The 19,150-nt window shown below is 44.4% G+C and overlaps 1 pseudogene; it reads left to right on the top strand.

The window, feature by feature from the left end:
• LOC133381782 (zinc finger protein 420-like) overlaps window positions 1–12,491 on the top strand; it is a 42,010-nt pseudogene extending 29,519 nt beyond the window's left edge.
• The last annotated feature ends 6,659 nt before the right edge of the window (window positions 12,492–19,150 follow it).

A 19,150-nucleotide genomic window follows, 5' to 3' on the forward strand; every position in this document is an offset into this window, starting at 1 on the left:
ACTGTGAAAGATACAGAAGACGTCTTGGTTGGCAGGCCCAGCCTGGTCAGTTTTACCTATCCTAATCATGATTGCATAAGAGTATATCCGATTCAACTCAATAATCATACAAATGATCAGACCTGCCTTTTCCCTCCTTCCCCTTTCCTCTCCCTTTTTCCTCCCTTCTTCCTTCTTCCACCTTCCCTGCCCACTCCATCCCTCCATCCCTCCCCCCCAGTCAGTTTTACCTATCCTAAGCATGATTGCACAGGAGTAAATCCCACTGAACTCAATAATCAATAAACATGCAAACAACCACATCTGTCCTCCCCTCCCCCTCCTGCCTGCTCCCCTCCCAGTCCTCCCCTCTGCCTTTCCACCCCTCCTGCCTCCCTCTCCTCCCTTCCCCATCCCCTGTGGTCAGTTTCACCTATCCTAAGCATGATTGCCTGGTGTGTGTGTGTAAATCCCACTTAACTCAATAAGCATGCAAATGATCAATCCATTCTCAGCAAACTTGCACAGAATCCCATTTCTTACCTCCCGGATTAAAAAGCAGGGAAATTCACTGATAGGCAAAAAACCTTGCGGTTTAAGAATGTACCTATAGCCCACAGATATTTCTACCAAACTTTAAAAAGCAGGGAAATTGGCCAGCAATAGTGAATGCACCAGGGGAGCAGGAGACCTGAACTCCTCTCTGAGATATTGTACTGCCCTACAAAGTTGTCAAAATGCAAACACAATTTGGGTTGGCCTTTCACAGTCCAATCCACTTGCTGTGTAGCTTGGAAGAATTTGGTAACATGTGCCTCTGAGCATATGGTGAGTGGTGGCAACACCTGTAATCAGCCCAAATAATAGAAGATATGTCCTGTGCTGATCTTGTTTTAGCCGGGAGGAAGCAACATTATTAAGACAGTTGATATAGTTCAGATGGTCACTTTAAATATGTCTGATTTACTTTGCAATTTTAGTGAAGTTTTCTATAGGAAATCATTTTCTTTTGCTTTTGTTTCTATGAATATGTGAAGTACAGCAACACTTTGCAAAATTTATACTAAAAAAACTCCAAACATAATTGTGGAATAATGGCACTGACGTCTGCAAAATAATCTCCAGTGGACCTCAGAAGTGTCTCAATTTGCACAAGATAAAATAGTGGGAGGTGAAATATATTCTAGCAAAATTCTAGGTGTGCCCTATGTTTTTAATTGATTGTGAACACCTTGCCTTAAATAAAGTGGTTTAAACATAGCAGGCTGAAAACATGCATCCTCTTTTTTCCAACAACTAGAGTCATTGCTAAAGTAACAGCATATTGGAATCAGTCTGATTTTACATTAAACTGCAGTTTCAGGTCCAACTGTTAATGCACCCAAAATAGAAATAGACCATAACCTCCAGTTTGAAACAAAAAAGGCTATCTTCACCATCATATGACATTAACCAATAAAAAGGCTTTGAAATTAATAAAAATAAATTTGACACAGATTTCTAGGATGAATAATGAGGGAAATAAAGTTTTCTAGTTTAGATTCTCTGTAGAAACATTAGTAACACAGGAAAGAAGCAAAGTAAGAAGAACACCAACAAACATACAAAAATATAATTCTCCATCTTTGGAGATGGCAGGTGTTGCCACCACTCACCATATGCTCAGAAGCACATGTTACCAAATTCTCCCAAGCTACACAGCAAGTGGATTGGACTGTGAAAGACCAACCCAAATTGTGTTTGCATTTTGATGACTTTGTAGGGCAGTCCACTATCTCAGAGAGGAGTTTAGGTCTCCTGCTCCCCTGGTGCATTCACTATAGCTGGCCAATTTCCCTGCTTTTTAAAGTTTGGTAGAAATATCTGTGGGCTATAGGTACATTCTTAAACCGCAAGGTTTTTTGCCTATTAGTGTGAATATATTTATTATTTACACAAACTGTAAAGATATTTATAGTGCAATCCTAGGTTTATTTATTCAGAAGCAAGTCCCAGTGTATTCAGTGGGGCTTACTCAAACAGGGACAGAAATGCAACCTCAAGTGATAAGCAACATATGGGATTAGCACTGCTTTTACAAAAAGCAAGTATTGGGAAGGTTTTCAAAACACTGCCCAAGATCTGACTCCTGCACACAAGAGGAAAAGAAACTGAAATGTATATACTTACCCAATTTATGAGATTTTCAGATAAATGAGGGGGGGGGAAACCACCATTTTGTTTTCTAGACACAGCCTCAAGTCAATGAAACTGAAACAATCCTGGCTTCTCTGATTGGTTGCAATGCTGAACGGGCGGGGTTAAAGCTACAAAGTGCTATAGCACTGTAGTACTGTTTAAAGAAAGATTTAATAGTCAGGGGGGCGGCTAACGTTTTTATGTATATCTCGAGAACCGGACCACCTAGAAACTTAATTTTTTAAAAAAATTAAAGGTGAGAATCCGGGTCACCTAAAGGGCTACCCGGGCGCCGGGTGGCATGCAAAGAATCTGGGTAAAACCCGGCTAACCGGGCAATATGGCAACCCTACTGTAGAGGCTTTTAAGCAGAGGCTGGATGCTCCCCCCCCTCCCACAGGGATGGATTCACCACCCCAACTCAGGGATAGGCTAGATGACCTTTGATGTCCCTTCCAGGACTGAAAGAGGAATAAAAAGGACCCTCCTCCTCTGTCCTTCAGAGCAGTCTGGGGGCCATATTAGTCCATTGCAGCAACAGGAATTCCTGTGGCCCTTGAAAGCAGGGCCGGGGAACCATTTGTTTCAGGCCGAGGGCCGTATTCCCTTCGGGGCAGCCATTTGGGGGCCACATGTCACTGGTGGGCAGAGCAGCAAGTGTGAATTTAAGGTTTCCCTCCTAGCAAAAGCTCGCAAGGAGGGGGCAAAGCAAGGCCAGTAAGCAGGCAGATGTAACTGTCAATCAACCAAAAAAGGGGAGTGAAAACCCCAAGGGACACCCCCTCATTTCCCTCCCGCCCCCCTCAAAAAAGGTAATGAAAGGCAAGCAAGGGGTGGTGCTCAGGGGGAGGGCACAGTTTAGCAGGATATTCTCCTTCTGTCCTGCTGGAAAGTCTGCATCCTCTGAGCATGGAAAGATGGTCCCTCGCAGGGAGAGTGATGGCTGCAGGCAGAAGAGAGAGAGAGAGAAAGAGGAACACATCACTATGGGGAGGGGGAAATAATCCCAGCCAGGCTTTGGGGCCATCACCTTGGATATGGGGCCAACCCAAAATACCAAGGCAGTGGGGGGGGCACTGCACAATCCCTGCCATGATTGACTCCCCCCCCTCAGGTGAAATCCCACCCACACAGCACAGAGCGTGGAGCAAGCACCTCTTTCATTCTTTAATAAAGTTACTTCTATTTCCCAGTGTGTGTTCATTCAGGAGAAGGTGAGCCCTAAACCGGTACCTTGGCCACTGACCATGACTACTGTGTCAATTGGGGATTTTGCCTAAAGGCTCCAAGGCAAGGAGTGTCTGTTTATCTCTTCCCATTTGGGAATCCTTGGCAGTTTTCTGGGCTCTGAGCTTCCCCTTCGCTCAGGGTGGTTAACCAGTTTAAGGGGCTGTGGCAGTCTACCTTATACTGCAGGGCTGTTGTGAGCGGGCACAGCCTTAGCAGGGAAGGATATTTTGCCAGGATCAATTGTCCCGGGTGGGGAATTGGCTCCTGGGACGAGGGAGGGGCTCCAGGGACTGGCACCCCTCCATCACACCCTCCTTTTGCGTAATACAAAGACTGAAAGCAAACCAGAGCTTCTTGCAAAAGGGGAGTCCCTTCTCAGGGCTGACTAGTGACAAGGTTGCCAGGGATTTCATCTCATCTCCTGCACCGATAGATCAGCATGTGATGGAACATGTGGGAACGTCGCTAATAAATATTTTGATGTAATTGATTTTCTTTTTATGGCCACAACTCCTTGATTTTGAAGCATGTATCGCCCAAGATTCAAATCTTTCTCACAGTTGGAAAGACTAACCTGATGTTTCACAGGTATGCTTTCCTAGAGGTCATGTGACAATCACTTATGAGCCAAATGGTTTTTCAGAGCACCCTTTTATCTGCCAGAAGTGGAGTCATTTGTCAAAAGTCTAGGACGACTTTAGAGAGAAGAGACAGAACTGGGAATGCAAAAAGGAAATCAACCGAGAAACCTGATGTCTTGCAAAGATGATGTCTTTTTTAAAATAAACCGAAATAAGTAATTATGCCAGTTATTAAACTGGAAACAAACACGTCAGTAAAATAAATAGGAAATCAAACTGTCCATGTGTAAAATCTAAATGGATGTTACATTATTAAACCAGAAACATGCATTTAAATAAAAAAATATATAGAAACTGTTCTAAAAACCTAAATGGAATGTGTGTTATTGGTTTTTCTCATTACAGTGTTGCAAGAAAACCTGTACTTGGTTGAATTTTCTCTTCTCTTAAAGATACAGAATCATTCTCAGGCCCTGAGCCTGGCAACCCTAACAAATGCACATCCCCTTCATGTCATGGGGCCCAGAGCACGCATGATGTTGAGGACTCTGCTGCTGCCCCTCCAAGGACTTATGCACATGTGTACAAAGCTGGGGATCCCACGCGAGAATTACTGCATACACGGGCTGCACATGCGAATTCTCACCCGCAGCTCCTCCTGGCCCTGTGATCAGGCGGAATGAGAGGTGTGCTTCATTTTTTTCTTACGTTGGGGATGAGGGAACAGGGATCAGGTTCTGCTTCTCCTGAGCACCTCCTCCAAACTCCAGACCTCTTCTGGCACAGCTTCTTCCTGCTTCCTGGGATTCAGCCTCACAGGTTGTCTAGTTCTGGCTTGCTGCTAATCTCCTCCACTACTCCCTCCCTCAGGATTCCTCCCTCAAGGCCTGGGCCCACACCACTCCTACGCCTTTCCCTGGGGTACCCGGGGTGCCAAACTGCCAAGAGGAGTTTCTGGGCGTGGTCCACTGGATGTGGGTCACACCCTCTGCTGCACTCACGGAAGATGACACAAATGTACATGCCCTTCATGTCATGAGCAAATGTGCACCCTCTTTGGCAGATGGAGGGGGGAGGAGTGCCCAAAGATAAATCGGGGGTCACACACCTGACAAATTCAATATCAGACAGGTGAAGCTTTCCCCATCATTTTAGTTCTGGACTAGAAAAGGCTTCCTCTGTTTAATATCTGCCTGCCACTCAGCTGTTAAAGGCATGAGAGCCCTGCTCTCCTTCAGCGCCAACCAGAATCCATGCAAAGAACTCCAATTTCATGAGCTATAAATGAGTTGTGTATTGTTTTGTATCTTAGCTGGGGGATTGTTTTATCCTCTTGAAATGGTAACCCCGGGACCTCCTGGTGGATAAGAAACACTCACGAGAATTCTGCTTTCAGGCTTCCATCTTCAAGCACACTTAAGAAGCAGCAGAATTAAACTCTCTCATACCTTTATTGAGCATTTGCTGTGATTTCTTTTTGGGCGGGTAATGCGACCACAAGGGAGCATTCATCCTGATTTGCTTGCAGGATGTTCACAGGTCTTGGGAGTGCACTGTGAGCGCTCACCACAGTAACGCGAGAGTCCCAGATGGAAGGCATTAGGAAGGAGATCTGTCTCTGGCTGGACTCGGTCACTTCAGACTGCAAGAGGTCTGTAGCAGAGTGGGATGTTCCTCCATACAAAACAATGGAAATGGACTGCCTTCAAGTGGGTCCTGAGAGAGACCTATGGCGACCTCATGAATAGGGTTTTCATGGTAAGAGGTATTCAGAGGTCCTTGCACAGAGAAATCTAACAGGTAAAGGAAACAGGGTTTAGGCTACCCTAAGCTGTTCCCTCGAAGCCCTTTTTTTAAAATGTGCATGGCATTTTTATTTTTTAATATGGGGAAGGGTCACCGCCCGGCCAGAAAAGGGCTTCCCGACTCCCTTCGCTCTCCCTGTGAAGCAGCCGAGGAGCTCCAGCCACTTTAAGGGTTAACAAAGGACAACGGAGCGGAAGGGAAGAGCCAAAGGAGGGAAGTCCCTTTCCTGCCCCGCCTCTCGGTGAGAAATGAAGGCGGGAATCATGGAGCAGTTTTTGTGCGCAGCGATGTTGGCGAGCGGGGCTGCGCGGGGGGAGTCTGGAGACAAAGGTATGCTTTGGGGGCAGAGGGGAGGGTGGGAGAGGGCGAGGACCCCCCTGAAGCGCCCCCTCCCCGCAGCGCCCCCTCCCCGCAGACCCTCCAGATCGGAGGCTGCAGCTCTGCCCCTCCCGTCTGCCTCCCCCCTGAGCTGGGCTGGTTCAGCTGTGATAGCTGAATAGAGAGGCTACACTTTCAATACTGCCATTCTGCCAGCCCTCCCCAGTTTCCAGTTCGGTTGGAATTAAGGTCACCGTTTAATTTAGGAAAGCAGAAACGTGGCCCTGCCCTCCTTGTTTTAGGGTAGCCCGGCAGACAAACTGTTTAGCGAGCGACGTTTTTCCTGCAACGGGTGCAAATTGGTGGGAGCTACTTCCTGCTCCCTCTTCCTACACCAGGTGTAAGTTCCCTACTAAATCAGAGGGCATTATCCAGTTTCTCCACACCACGCGCCTTTATGGCACATCCACAGCGTACATGGAAAGCACATGGCTTCCTCTAAAGAGTCCTGGGTGCTGTAGTTTATGAAGGGTGCTGGGAATGTAGCACAGTGGGGAAAAGCTATTATTCAGGATTCGTTGGGGGAAGCCATGTGCCATTTGTGTTGAATGTGCTTTAAATGTCTGGTGTGATCATACACTTCTATCCTGTTTCCTTTAAGCTTTTTTTCTGCTGCAAAAATCCCCAAATGTTGCCACCTTGGAGTAGTTTGGTTGCCCATTTCTCTACCTCTTCCACCTGTAGAATGCTATTTTTGCAGTCAGGCAACCAGAACTGTAGACAGCATTCCAAGTAGGATCACATCTTAAATGTGTATAATGGCGTTATGATATTGGCAGTTTTCTTTTCCAGCTGTGTCTTAATGATCCCTCACATGGAATTCACCAATTTCACAGCTATAACATCAGTATCTTAATAGAGGCATCTGCTATGACCTCAGGGTCTCTCTCCTGTCAGTCACCACCTGTTTAGTTTCGATTTTTTACTTCTGTGCATCACTTTACGCTTGCTTACATTTAATTGCATTTGCTCTTTAATACTGAAGCCTGCTTGGAGAGTTCCTTTTGGAGTTCCTCACAATCCTTCTTTATTTTAATCACCCTGAACTTGATATCAATAGTAAAGTTGTTTACATCACTTTTCACCCCAAATCCATGTCATTTAGAAACAAGTTTAAAAGCACAGGTCCTAATCCCGAAGATTGGCGGGGGGGGGGGAGCACTTCTTACATCCCTCTATTGGGAGAACTATTCATTTATTCCGACTTTCTCCTTCCTGATCTTTAAACACTTCCTGATGCATGAGAGCATATTTCCTCGTATCCCATGATTGCTGTGTTCCACTCCATGTTTAGTAATTCTGTCTTTAATAATATTTTCCACTACTTTTCCCGGAACAGCTAATAGGCCTCTGATTTCCCAAATATCTTCTGTGTCCTTTTGGCTTTCAAATTGTAATACGTTTGCCAGTCCATATGGTAGCAAGTCTTTGGTAGAAGGTGCATATTTTTGTTAGAAGATCAGCCATGTCACATTTGGGTTGTTTTCAGACCTCTCAGGTAGATGCTGTTTGGACCTGAGATGATTTGTGAACACTAAAGGAAAAGATCTCACTTGCCCCTTCTCTCTTCAGAGTGCGAGTGGAGGGCAGATGATGTCCACACCTTGCCTGGGAGTATGAATGAGGAAAGCAATGGTTTTCTTCTTCCAGGGACGGGTGACCTTTGAGGAAGTGTCCTTGTACTTCACCCAGGAGGAACGGGCTCAGCTGGATCCAGACTAGAGAGCTCTGTACAAGGAGATCATGCAGGAGATTCCTGAGATGGCGACCTGTTCTGTTAGAATTAGGAGAGGTTAAGGATAGCCTTCTTACTCCCTTCCTGGCACTATGCTTCACAAATCTGACCCACTATGCATTTCATATTATCCCGTAGAGCTGCCAACATTTCCTGGACCCCCTTTTGCCAGACAGGAAGACTCTGGGGGGCCAGTTTAGTGCTTATAATTCTGGGATCGTAGCGACAGCACATCCTACGCTTCCCAGCCAGAGCCCTCTTTAACTTAATGTAAGGCGGAAAACCAACACTCTCCCTCTATTGCTGCCACCAATCTGCAGAGTCAGCTTTTCTTTAGCACCTCAAAATCCTTTTACTGGGTAGTGGGGCACCCACGTTTTAGCTCAAGGATCTACCTGATCCAAAGTCACTACTTACCTCCAGGATATTGGTTCTCTCAGGAGTAAAGCTGTTTGGCTGGTCCACTGCAGGCTTTTTCCTGATGGTGGATGAGGCACAAAGGCTGCATATCTCAGCCCACCTTTTAAGGGTATTCTTGGAGGTCGCTGTTTCATAGGGTCACCATAAGTTGTTGTCAACTTGGAGGCACATAACAACAAAGGTTTGTGGAGCACTGGGCTCTCTTGGATCAATTAAAGCTGGACTCGAGTAGTGTAGGTGTGTGTGTGTTATGTATCTTCAAGTCGATTACGACTTATGGTGACCCTATGAATCAGTGACCTCCAAGAGCATCTGTCATGAACCACACTGCTCAGATCTTATAAGTTCAGGTCTGTGGCTTCCTTTATGGAATCAATCCGTCTCTTGTTTGGTCTTCCTCTTTTTCTACTCCCTTCTGTTTTTCCCAGCATTATTGTCTTTTCTAGTGAATCATGTCTTCTCATTATGTGTCCAAAGTATGATAACCTCAGTTTTATCATTTTAGCTTCTAGTAATAGTTCTCGTTTAATTTGTTCTAACACCCAATTATTTGTCTTTTTCACAGTCCATGGTATCTGTAAAGCTCTTTTCCAACACCACATTTCAAATGAGTTGATTTTTCTCTTACCTGCTTTTTTCACTGTCCAACTTTCACATCCATACATAGAGATCGGGAATACCATGGTCTGGATGATCCTGACTTTAGCGTTCAGTGATGCATCTTTGCATTTGAGGACCTTTTCTAGTTCTCTCACAGCTGCCCTCCCCAGTCCTAGCCTTCTTCTGATTTCTTGAACATTGTCTCCATTTTCATTAAGGACTGTGCCAAGGAATTGATAATCCTTGACAAGTTCAATGTCCTCATTGTCAACTGTAAAGTTACATAAATCTTCTGTTGTCATTACTTTAGTTTTTTTGATGTTCAGCTGTAGTCCTGCTTTTATGCTTTCCTCTTGAACTTTCATCAGCATTCGTTTTAAATCATTACTGGTTTCTGCTATTCATTCATTCATCATTTATTGATATTTCTCCGTCTACTTTTCACACCTCCATCTTGGTCCAATCCTGCTTTCCGTATGATATGTTCTGCATATAGATTAAACTAATGTGTCTCACACCCTTTCCGATGGGGAACCAATCGGTTTCTCCATATTCCGTCTACAACAGTAGCCTCCTGTGCAGAGCAGTAGTTCGAAAATTACTGCATTCTTTGGGATCCCCTTTCTTTGGAGTTGGGATGCATATTAAATGCTTCCAGTCTGTGGGCCATTGTTTTCTTTTCCATATTTGTTGACAAAGTTTTGTCAAAATTTCGACAGATTCAGTCTGAGTAGCTTGTAGCAACTCTACTAGCATGCCATCTGTTCCTGGTGATTTGTTTCTTCCAAATATTTTAAGAGCAGCTTTCACCTCACATTCTAAAATTTCTGGTTCTTCATCATATGGTTCCTCCATGAACAAATCTGTCATCCTGTCATCTCTTTTATAGAGTTCTTCATTGTATTGCTTCCATCTTCCTTTTATTTCATCTCATTCAGTCAGTGTGTTCCCCTGTTGATTATTCAACATCCCTACTCTTGGTCTAAATTTCCCTTTAATTTCTTCCTGTACTCCTGCGTTAAATTTCTCAGTTTCCTCTTCTTCTATGTTTGCCGTTGGAGCATAGACTTAGATGTTGGTTATGTTGATAGGTTTCCCATTTAATCTCATTGAAATCACTCACTCAGACCTTGCGTTGTAGCTTCTAATTGCTCCTACTACGTCACTTCTCACTATTAGAGCAACCCCAATTCTTCTAAATTTATCATTTCCTGCATAAAATATTTTGTAGTTGCCTGATTGAAAACGTCCCATTCCCGCCCATTTTAATTCACTCACGCCATGTATTGTAATGTTGATGCATTCCATTTCTTGCGTGACAATTTCTAACTTTCCCTGGTTCATGCTTCTCACATTCCATGTTCCTATTGTGTGCATTGTACAACTCCGGACTCTCCTTTCGCATCTGTGTGCATCAGCCTCTGGGCTCCCTTTCAGCTTTGACCCAGCTGCATCATTAGTCACAGTGCTACTTGTCCTTGTCCTTTGTTCTTCTCCAGTAGCTCGCAGAGTGCCATCTGTCCTGGGGGGTCTCATCTTCCAGCACTGTCTTGGGTTGTACATAACATTTTGGGAGGGAGGGAGGGAGGGAGGGGATGGGGATGTGAGTTGCCCTCTGGGCAGTGGAAAAGACCATGTTCCTGTCAGACAGGATCCATCCTAGGGTTGTAAATTCCAGCTGTGCATAGGTACTGGGCTGTCCACCTTAAATGGAGGAACAAGAGAGCAGATGTTTGTTACAATTCTCTCTCTGTGTGTCTCTTTTCACAACCTGTTACCAAGCACCTACTGCTAAACTAACTCCGTACAAGGCCTCGAGCTTTGACAGTTAAACTCAACAGAGCTCCCAGAAATATGTTTTCAAAGTACAAATCATAATATATCCACAGGATTTCTCCACAGCATTTTATTGTTGGCGATTGCGTGTATAGATCAAACGTGGTTTGATCAATCGCCAACATTTATCTCCTTTCCTTTTCATTCCATCAGGATACATCTGGGGGATCAAGGCTGAGGGAGAACCCTCTGAAGTATCACTGGAAAAAGCTGAGGAACAGGTGCAGGAGCGGAAACTGAGGAGTCAAGATGGAGCAAACAGACAAGAGGAGAGACAGACTCACACAGGAGACAAACCTTATAAATGCTTGGAGTGTGGAAAGAGCTTCAGTCACAGTAGCACCCTTACTTCACATGAAAGAACTCACACAGGAGACAAACCTTATAAATGTTTGGAGTGTGGAAAGAGCTTTAGTCGGAATAGCAACCTTACTTTGCATCACAGAAGTCACACAGGAGACAAACCTTATAAATGCTTGGAGTGTGGAAAGAGCTTCAGTCGGAATAGCAACCTTACTTTGCATCACAGAAGTCACACAGGAGACAAACCTTATAAATGCTTGGAGTGTGGAAAGAGCTTTAGTCGGAGTAGCAACCTTACTTTGCATCACAGAAGTCACACAGGAGACAAACCTTATAAATGCTTGGAGTGTGGAAAGAGCTTCAGTCGGAATAGCAACCTTACTTTGCATCACAGAAGTCACACAGGAGACAAACCTTATACATGCTTGGAGTGTGGAAAGAGCTTTAGTCGGAGTGACACCCTTACTTCCCATCAAAGAAGTCACAGAGGAGACAAACCTTATAAATGCTTGGAGTGTGGAAAGAGCTTCAGTTGGAGTAGCCACCTTACTTCACATCACAGAACTCACACAGGGGATAAACCTTATAAATGCTTGGAGTGTGGAAAGAGGTTCAGTCGGAGTAGCAACCTTAGTTCGCATCACAAAACACATACAGGAGACAAACCTTATGAATGCTTGGAGTGTGGAAAGAGGTTCAGTCAGAGTAGCAACCTTAGTTCGCATCACAGAAGTCACACAGGGGACAAACCTTATAAATGCTTGGAGTGTGGAAAGAGCTTCGGTCAGAGTAGTCACCTTGCTTCGCATCACAGAAGTCACACAGGGGATAAACCTTATAAATGCTTTGAGTGTGGAAAGAGCTTTAGTTGGAGTGACACCCTTACTTCACATCAAAGATGTCACACAGGAGACAAACCTTATAAATGTTTTTAGTGTGGAAAGTCCTTCAGTCAGAGTGGCCACCTTACTTCGCATCACAGAAGTCACACAGGGGACAAACCTTATAAATGCTTGGAGTGTGGAAAGTTCTTCCGTCGGAGTAACCACCTTACTTTACATCACAGAACTCACACAGGAGACAAACCTTATAAATGCTTGGAGTGTGGAAAGTCCTTCAGTCAGAGTAGCCACCTTACTTCGCATCACAGAACTCACACAGGGGATAAAACTTATAAATGCTTTGAGTGTGGAAAGAGCTTCAGTTGGAGTAACGAACTTTCTTCGCATCACAGAAGTCACACGGGATAAACCTTACAAATGCTTGGAGTGTGGAAAGAAGTTTAGTCAGAGTAGCCACCTTACTTCGCATCAAAGAACTCACACGGGACAAACCTTATAAATGCTTGGAGTGTGGAAAGAGTTTCAGTCGGAGTAGCAACCTTACTTTGCATCACAGAAGTCACACAGGAGACAAACCTTATAAATGCTTTAATGATAATAAATAATAATTAACTTTAATTTCTAAGTCGCCTATCTGGCCGAATTAATGGCCACTCTAGGCGATGTACAAAAGAATAAAATATACATATAATTACAAATACAACATCAAAACTTTTTAATTAAGCTAAAACCCACCCACATCTTTACAGGATAAAACTGAATTACCCAAAAGTCCCGTAGGCCCGCCTAAACAACCAGGTTTTCAAATCTGGGCGGAAACGTACCAGGGAGGGGGCATGGCGCAGGTCATAGGGCAGAGAATTCCAGAGGGTGGGGGCCACAATCGAAAATGCCCTCTCTCTGGTCCGCACCAGCCTAGCTGTTTTAACTGGCGGGACCGAGAGAAGGTCTTGTGAGGCTGATCTCGTCAGGCAGCACATTTGATGATGCTGGAGGCGTTCCTTTAGATAAACTGGACCAAAACCGTGTAGGGCTTTAAAGGTTAACACCAACACCTTGAATTGGGCCCGGTAAACAACTGGTAACCTGTGCAGGTCTTCCAGCACTGGAGTGATATGATCACGGTGGCAGCTGTTCTTAAACATGTCGCCGCATTCTGTACCAGCTGTAGTTTCCGGACCATATTGAAGGGTAACCCAACGTAGAGCGCATTGCAGTAGTCTAAGCGAGAGGAGACCAGGGCATGTACCACCCGTGGGAGCAGATGGGCAGGAAGGTAGGTTCGCAGCCTCTGTATTAGATGTAATTGATACCAAGCTGCCCGGCTCACTGCCAAAACCTGAGCCTCCATGGACAGCTGGGAGTCCAAAATGACCCCGAGGCTGCGGACCTGGTCCTTCAGGGGCAATCTTACCCCATTTAACACCAGGTCAATGTCTCCCACCCTTCTCTTGTCTCCCACAAGCAATACCTCGGTCTTGTTGGGGTTCAGTTTCAGCCTATTACCTCCCATCCATTCACTTACGGACTCCAGGTACTTGGAAATGGTATCCACAGCCAACTCTGGTGAGGACTTAAAGGAGAGATAGAGCTGAGTGTCATCCGCATACTGGTGGCACTGCAACCCAAATCTCCTGATGATGGCCCCAAGCGGCTTTACATAGATGTTAAATAGCATGGGAGAGAGGATAGAACCCTGTGGCACTCCACAATTGAGAGGCCAAGGGTCTGAAACCTCCTCTCCCAATGCCACTCGCTGATGCCTATCAGAGAGATAGGAATGGAACCACTGTAAAACAGTGCCCCCTATTCCCATTCCCTCCAGGTGATCCAGGAGGATACCGTGGTCAATGGTATCGAAAGCCGCTGAGAGATCCAGGAGGACGAGGAATGCATGTTCTCCCCTATCCAACATCCTCCTCAAATCATCCACCAGAGCGACCAAGGCTGTTTCAGTTCCATGTCCAGTCCGGAATAATCTGCTTCATCCAAGTGTGTCTGTAACTGTTTGGCCACCACTCGCTCAATCACCTTGCCCAGAAATGGTAGGTTAGAGACTGGGCGAAAATTGTTCAACTCTTGGGGATCCAAGGAGGACTTTTTCAGGATGGGCTTTATTACCGCATTTATAACCACCTTTATTACCGCATTGCACCCTCTTCCAAGGAAGCATTTACTACTGCCTTGATCCCTTCGCTCAGTCTCTCTTTGCAGCCCACAATGAGCCACGTAGGGCAAGGGTCAAACAGACAGGTGGTCGGCCTCACAGTAGAGAGCACCTTGTCCACTTCCTCAGAGGGAAGAGGCTGAAACCGATCCCACCGGACCAGGATGCAACTGGCCAACTCTGGCCCACTTCCTGTATCCACGGCGTATGGAATCGTGCTCTTCAGGTGCTTGATTTTATCAGCAAAGTGTTTGGCAAATGCGTCACAGGAGGCTTTAGAATGCTCCATGGGTTCCTGCGCAACCGGACCAACCAGGCTTCGGACCACTTGGAACAACCTCCTGGGACAACACTCTGCGGATGCAATAGAGACAGCAAAGAAATCCCTCCTTGTTGCCTTTGTTGCCACTTGGTAGGCAGCTATTGCTGCTCTAACCAGTGTCCGATCGTCTTCGGAGCGAGATTTCCGCTACCGGTGCTCTAGTTGTCTCACCTCCTGCCTCAGACCCCGTAAGCGTGGTGTATACCAGGGTGCAATCTGAGTTCTATTCAGGGGGAGAGGACGTTTCGGAGCCACCCAGTCTATTGCCCTGGTGATCTGCCTATTCCACTCTGTCACCAGGGTTTCGACCGGGCGACCTTCTGATGGCTCCAAATCTCCCAGCGCATTCAGGAATCCCTTTGGCTCCATCAGGTGTCTGGGACAGACCATCCTAATTGCTCCCTTTCCCCAGTGGAGGGTGTGCGGCCATGAGAGGTCCATGTTCACCAGATAGTGATCTGACCATGTCACGGGGTTTGAAGAAACAGCCCCCATTTTCAGAGCACTTCCTCCCCCTCCCGAGACAAACGCAAGGTCAAGAGCATGACCGGCTACATGGGTGGGCCCACAATTACTAAGGTACAGTTCCCAGGAAGTCATGGTTTCCATGAAATCCCGAGGAGCTCCTATGAGAGCTGCCTCGGCATGCAGGTTAAAGTCCCCCAAAACCAAAAGGTTGGGGGAGAGAACCCGCACATCCGAGACAATCTCGAGCACCTTGGTCAGGGAGAGAGCCGCGAAGCGGGGTGGGCGGTACATGAGCAGAATCCCTAAACTGCCCTTAGGGCCTAACCTCCAGTACATGCAGGCAACAAACTTGGTCTCATGGAGAGGGAGTCTGGCAAAACTCAAGGACCCCCAGTAGATGACTGCCATTCCCCTTACCCGCCTACCAATCCTCAGCTGCTGCGCATACTGGAAACTGACTGGACACATGGCCTCAAGCACAGGAGCTGAGGCCTCATCCAGCCAGGTTTCTGTAATACACATCAGGTCTGCGTTCTCACCCACGATCATGTCATGGATGAGCGATGTTTTCTGACACCCTTACTTCACATCAAAGATGTCACATGGGACAAACCTTATAAATGCTTTGAGTATGGAAAGAGCTTTAGTCGGAGTGACACCCTTACTTCGCACCAAAGAACTCACACAGGGGACAAACCTTATAAATGCTTGGAGTGTGGAAAGAGCTTTAGTTGGAGTGACACCCTTACTTCACATCAAAGATGTCACACGGGACAAACCTTATAAATGCTTCGAGTGTGGAAAGAGCATTAGTGGGAGTGACACCCTTACTTCGCACCAAAGAACTCACACAGGGGACAAACCTTATAAATGCTTGGAGTGTGGAAAGAGCTTCAGTCACAGTAGCAACTTTACTTTGCATCACAGAAGTCACAGGGGACAAAGCTTATAAATGCTTTGAGTGTGGAAAGAGCTTTAGTCGGAGTGACACCCTTACTTCACATCAAAGATGTCACACGGGACAAACCTTATAAATGCTTTGAGTATGGAAAGAGCTTTAGTTGGGACTTCCGGGAAGGGTGACTTAGCCTGTGCCTGCTTTTGAGACGGGCTCCTGCCTCAAAAGAAGCTTATTCAGATATATCAGTCAGTTTTTTCTTTTTTTTTTGACTGATTAAACTTCTCCCGGGTAGGGAGAAACGAAGAGATTAACCTCAAAGCCTATTTTTGTTGGGACGACCAGATCTCATTAATTTATGGGACGAGGTCCAGCCGACGAAGGTGGGACGGATTTTTAACAGCAAGCTCTATCTGTTAAAGCGAAAGTTCATCTTATCTTCTAAGAGAGAACGCACTAACAGGCAAGCACCCTTCTTTCTATATTTTTCTTTTACTTGACTTAAATTGTTGCTGTTTAAAAGAGATTTGCCAGATTGATCGGTTTTTGACATCTCACTGGGGAGCCGTAACTTCTCTCTGCTACGCACTAATTAATAGCTTATCTCTGTTTTTGTTGCAAAAAGCTGTCCTGGATTTGCATTCTAAAGATACACACAGAAGAGGGATTTCTATTCCAGATTTTTATTTTGAAAAATATTATACTGTTTTGAGACTACTCTCTTTTTGGTCTATTTTATTTTGACGAATCTGTTTCTTGACGATTGCCATTAATTGCTTCGATCCTGGGAACTGCATTTTGTTTACTTAACTATTGGAGAGATAAGGCTGTCTGCTCTGTTTATACTGTGATGTCACCAAGTTTGGAGTATTAACCCAATTGTTGCTGAAATAAGAAGTGGTTTTCCTATATTTTTCTTTTAAAATGGCAATTAAGAAAGTGGCTGAGAATCTGGAAATAACTATGTTTCAGAGAATAATGAATGAGATTGAGATAACGAAAATTGAATTGAGTAAAATGAAGCAGGAGATTAAAGATATAAGGGTCCCTGTGAGAGAGGTGACCCTGGAAGGGGTCCCTGTGAGAGAGGAGACCCCGGAGATTGGAATAGGGGTCCCTGTGAGAGAGGAGACCCTGGAGACTGGAATAGGGGTCCCTGTGAGAGAGGAGATCCCGGAGATTGGAACAAACGTGGAACAGGAACAAGATTTGGAGTCTATGGACTTTAGAAATAAAATCTATTGTTTGGAACTCAATGTTATCTCTGAAGAAATTAATGAAGATTCTAGAGATAAAGTTATCAAGGGCATGGATTATCTTCTGGACTGGAATGATGTGATGGAGCCCAATATAGAGAAAATCTATGGAATTAACTGCAGCCATGTGACAATGGAAAAACTTTTAAGAGATGACCCAGTGTATTTTGAAAAAAAGATCAGAGATATGATTTTACAGCAGTATTTCAGCAACTTATTCAGAATGGATGGCAAGAAAATATTTGGGATAGAGGTAATTCCCATCAGACTCTTATTATATGACTATGGCTTTGACAGCAAGATTATTATGGAATACTGATAATGGACGATTGGATATTGAAATTACTGGACTTAACAAGACTACTGAAGATGGAAGATGGAAAATGGAACTAATAGAGATAATAGAACAATGGCTACTGAAATTACTGAACCTAACAGATTCTGATGTGATGGATTAATTGAAATGTTTATTTTGACTATGGTTATGACAATAAGATTATCATAATTAGTAATGAGATGGATTAATCGATATGCTTATCTGGAAAAAAAAAATGATAGATATATTTCTTAAAGAATTGAAACCTCTCTTTGACTTTTTGTGGAAAGAATAAAGTAATGTTTATGAGATTTGATGATTAAGTAAGATAACTACTGGAGGAAAGTGATTTTATAATATGACTTAAGAGACAGGATTGCTATATATTATAGACTTATAACTGATTTGATCTTTGACAAATGGGAAGTCAATATTTTACTCTTTATTTTTTATTTTTGTTTTTTTTTTTTTTTCTTCTTTTCTTTTTTTCTTTTTGTTTAACTATTTTTGATTTTGTTTTTTGTCTTTGAATGTTTTATGATTTTGTCTTGTATGTTTTATGAAAATCTGAATAAAAATTATTGAAAAAAAAAAAAGAAAGAGCTTTAGTTGGAGTGACACCCTTACTTCGCACCAAAGAACTCACACAGGGGACAAACCTTATAAATGCTTGGAGTGTGGAAAGAGCTTTAGTTGGAGTGACACCCTTACTTCACATCAAAGATGTCACATGGGACAAACCTTATAAATGCTTTGAGTGTGGAAAGAGCTTTAGTCGGAGTGACAGCCTTACTTCACATCAAAGATGTCACATGGGACAAACCTTATAAATGCTTGGAGTGTGGAAAGAGCTTTAGTTGGAGTGACACCCTTACTTCACATCAAAGATGTCACATGGGACAAACCTTATAAATGCTTTGAGTGTGGAAAGAGCTTTAGTCGGAGTGACACCCTTACTTCGCACCAAAGAACTCACACAGGGGACAAACCTTATAAATGCTTGGAGTGTGGAAAGAGCTTCAGTCACAGTAGCAACTTTACTTTGCATCACAGAAGTCACAGGGGACAAAGCTTATAAATGCTTTGAGTGTGGAAAGAGCTTTAGTCGGAGTGACACCCTTACTTCACATCAAAGATGTCACACGGGACAAACCTTATAAATGCTTTGAGTGTGGAAAGAGCTTCAGTGGCCCCCGACTTATGGAAGAATCTCCCTGAGGAGATACGCCTGGCGCCAACACTACTATCCTTTCGGCGCCAGGTTAAAACTTTCCTCTTCGCCCAGGCATTTTAATATGTTTTTAGTATGTTGTTGGGATTGTTTTAATTCTTAGAAAATTTAAACTTATAATGTGTTTTAAATTGTTATGTGTTTATTGTATTTTGATGTTAGTCTTGTGAACCGCCCACAGAGCTTCGGCTATGGGGCGGTATATAAGTTTAATAAATAAAATAAATAAATAAATTCAGTGACAATAGCAACCTTACTTCGCATCAAAGAAGTCACACAAGGGACAAACTGTATAAATGCTTGGATTGTGGAAAGAGCTTCAGGTGGAGTAGCATCCTTATAGTTCATCAGAGAAATCACAGAGGGAACAAACCTCTTAAATGTTTAGAGTGTGGAAAGACCTTCAGGTGGAGTAGTGCCTTTACTCAACATCTAACGGACGTCATCCAAAAGGGCCCGGGAGTTCCACCATTGCAGGCTCAGACCAGAGACCTATTCTATTCTACATGCTGCACCAGACACCTGATTCCACTAGAGCAAGATTACATAAGAACATAAGAAGAACCTGCTGAATCAGGCCAGTGGCCCATCTAGTCCAGCATCC

Source organism: Rhineura floridana, chromosome 3 (assembly GCF_030035675.1).
Source record: "Rhineura floridana isolate rRhiFlo1 chromosome 3, rRhiFlo1.hap2, whole genome shotgun sequence".
Taxonomy (NCBI): domain Eukaryota; kingdom Metazoa; phylum Chordata; class Lepidosauria; order Squamata; family Rhineuridae; genus Rhineura; species Rhineura floridana.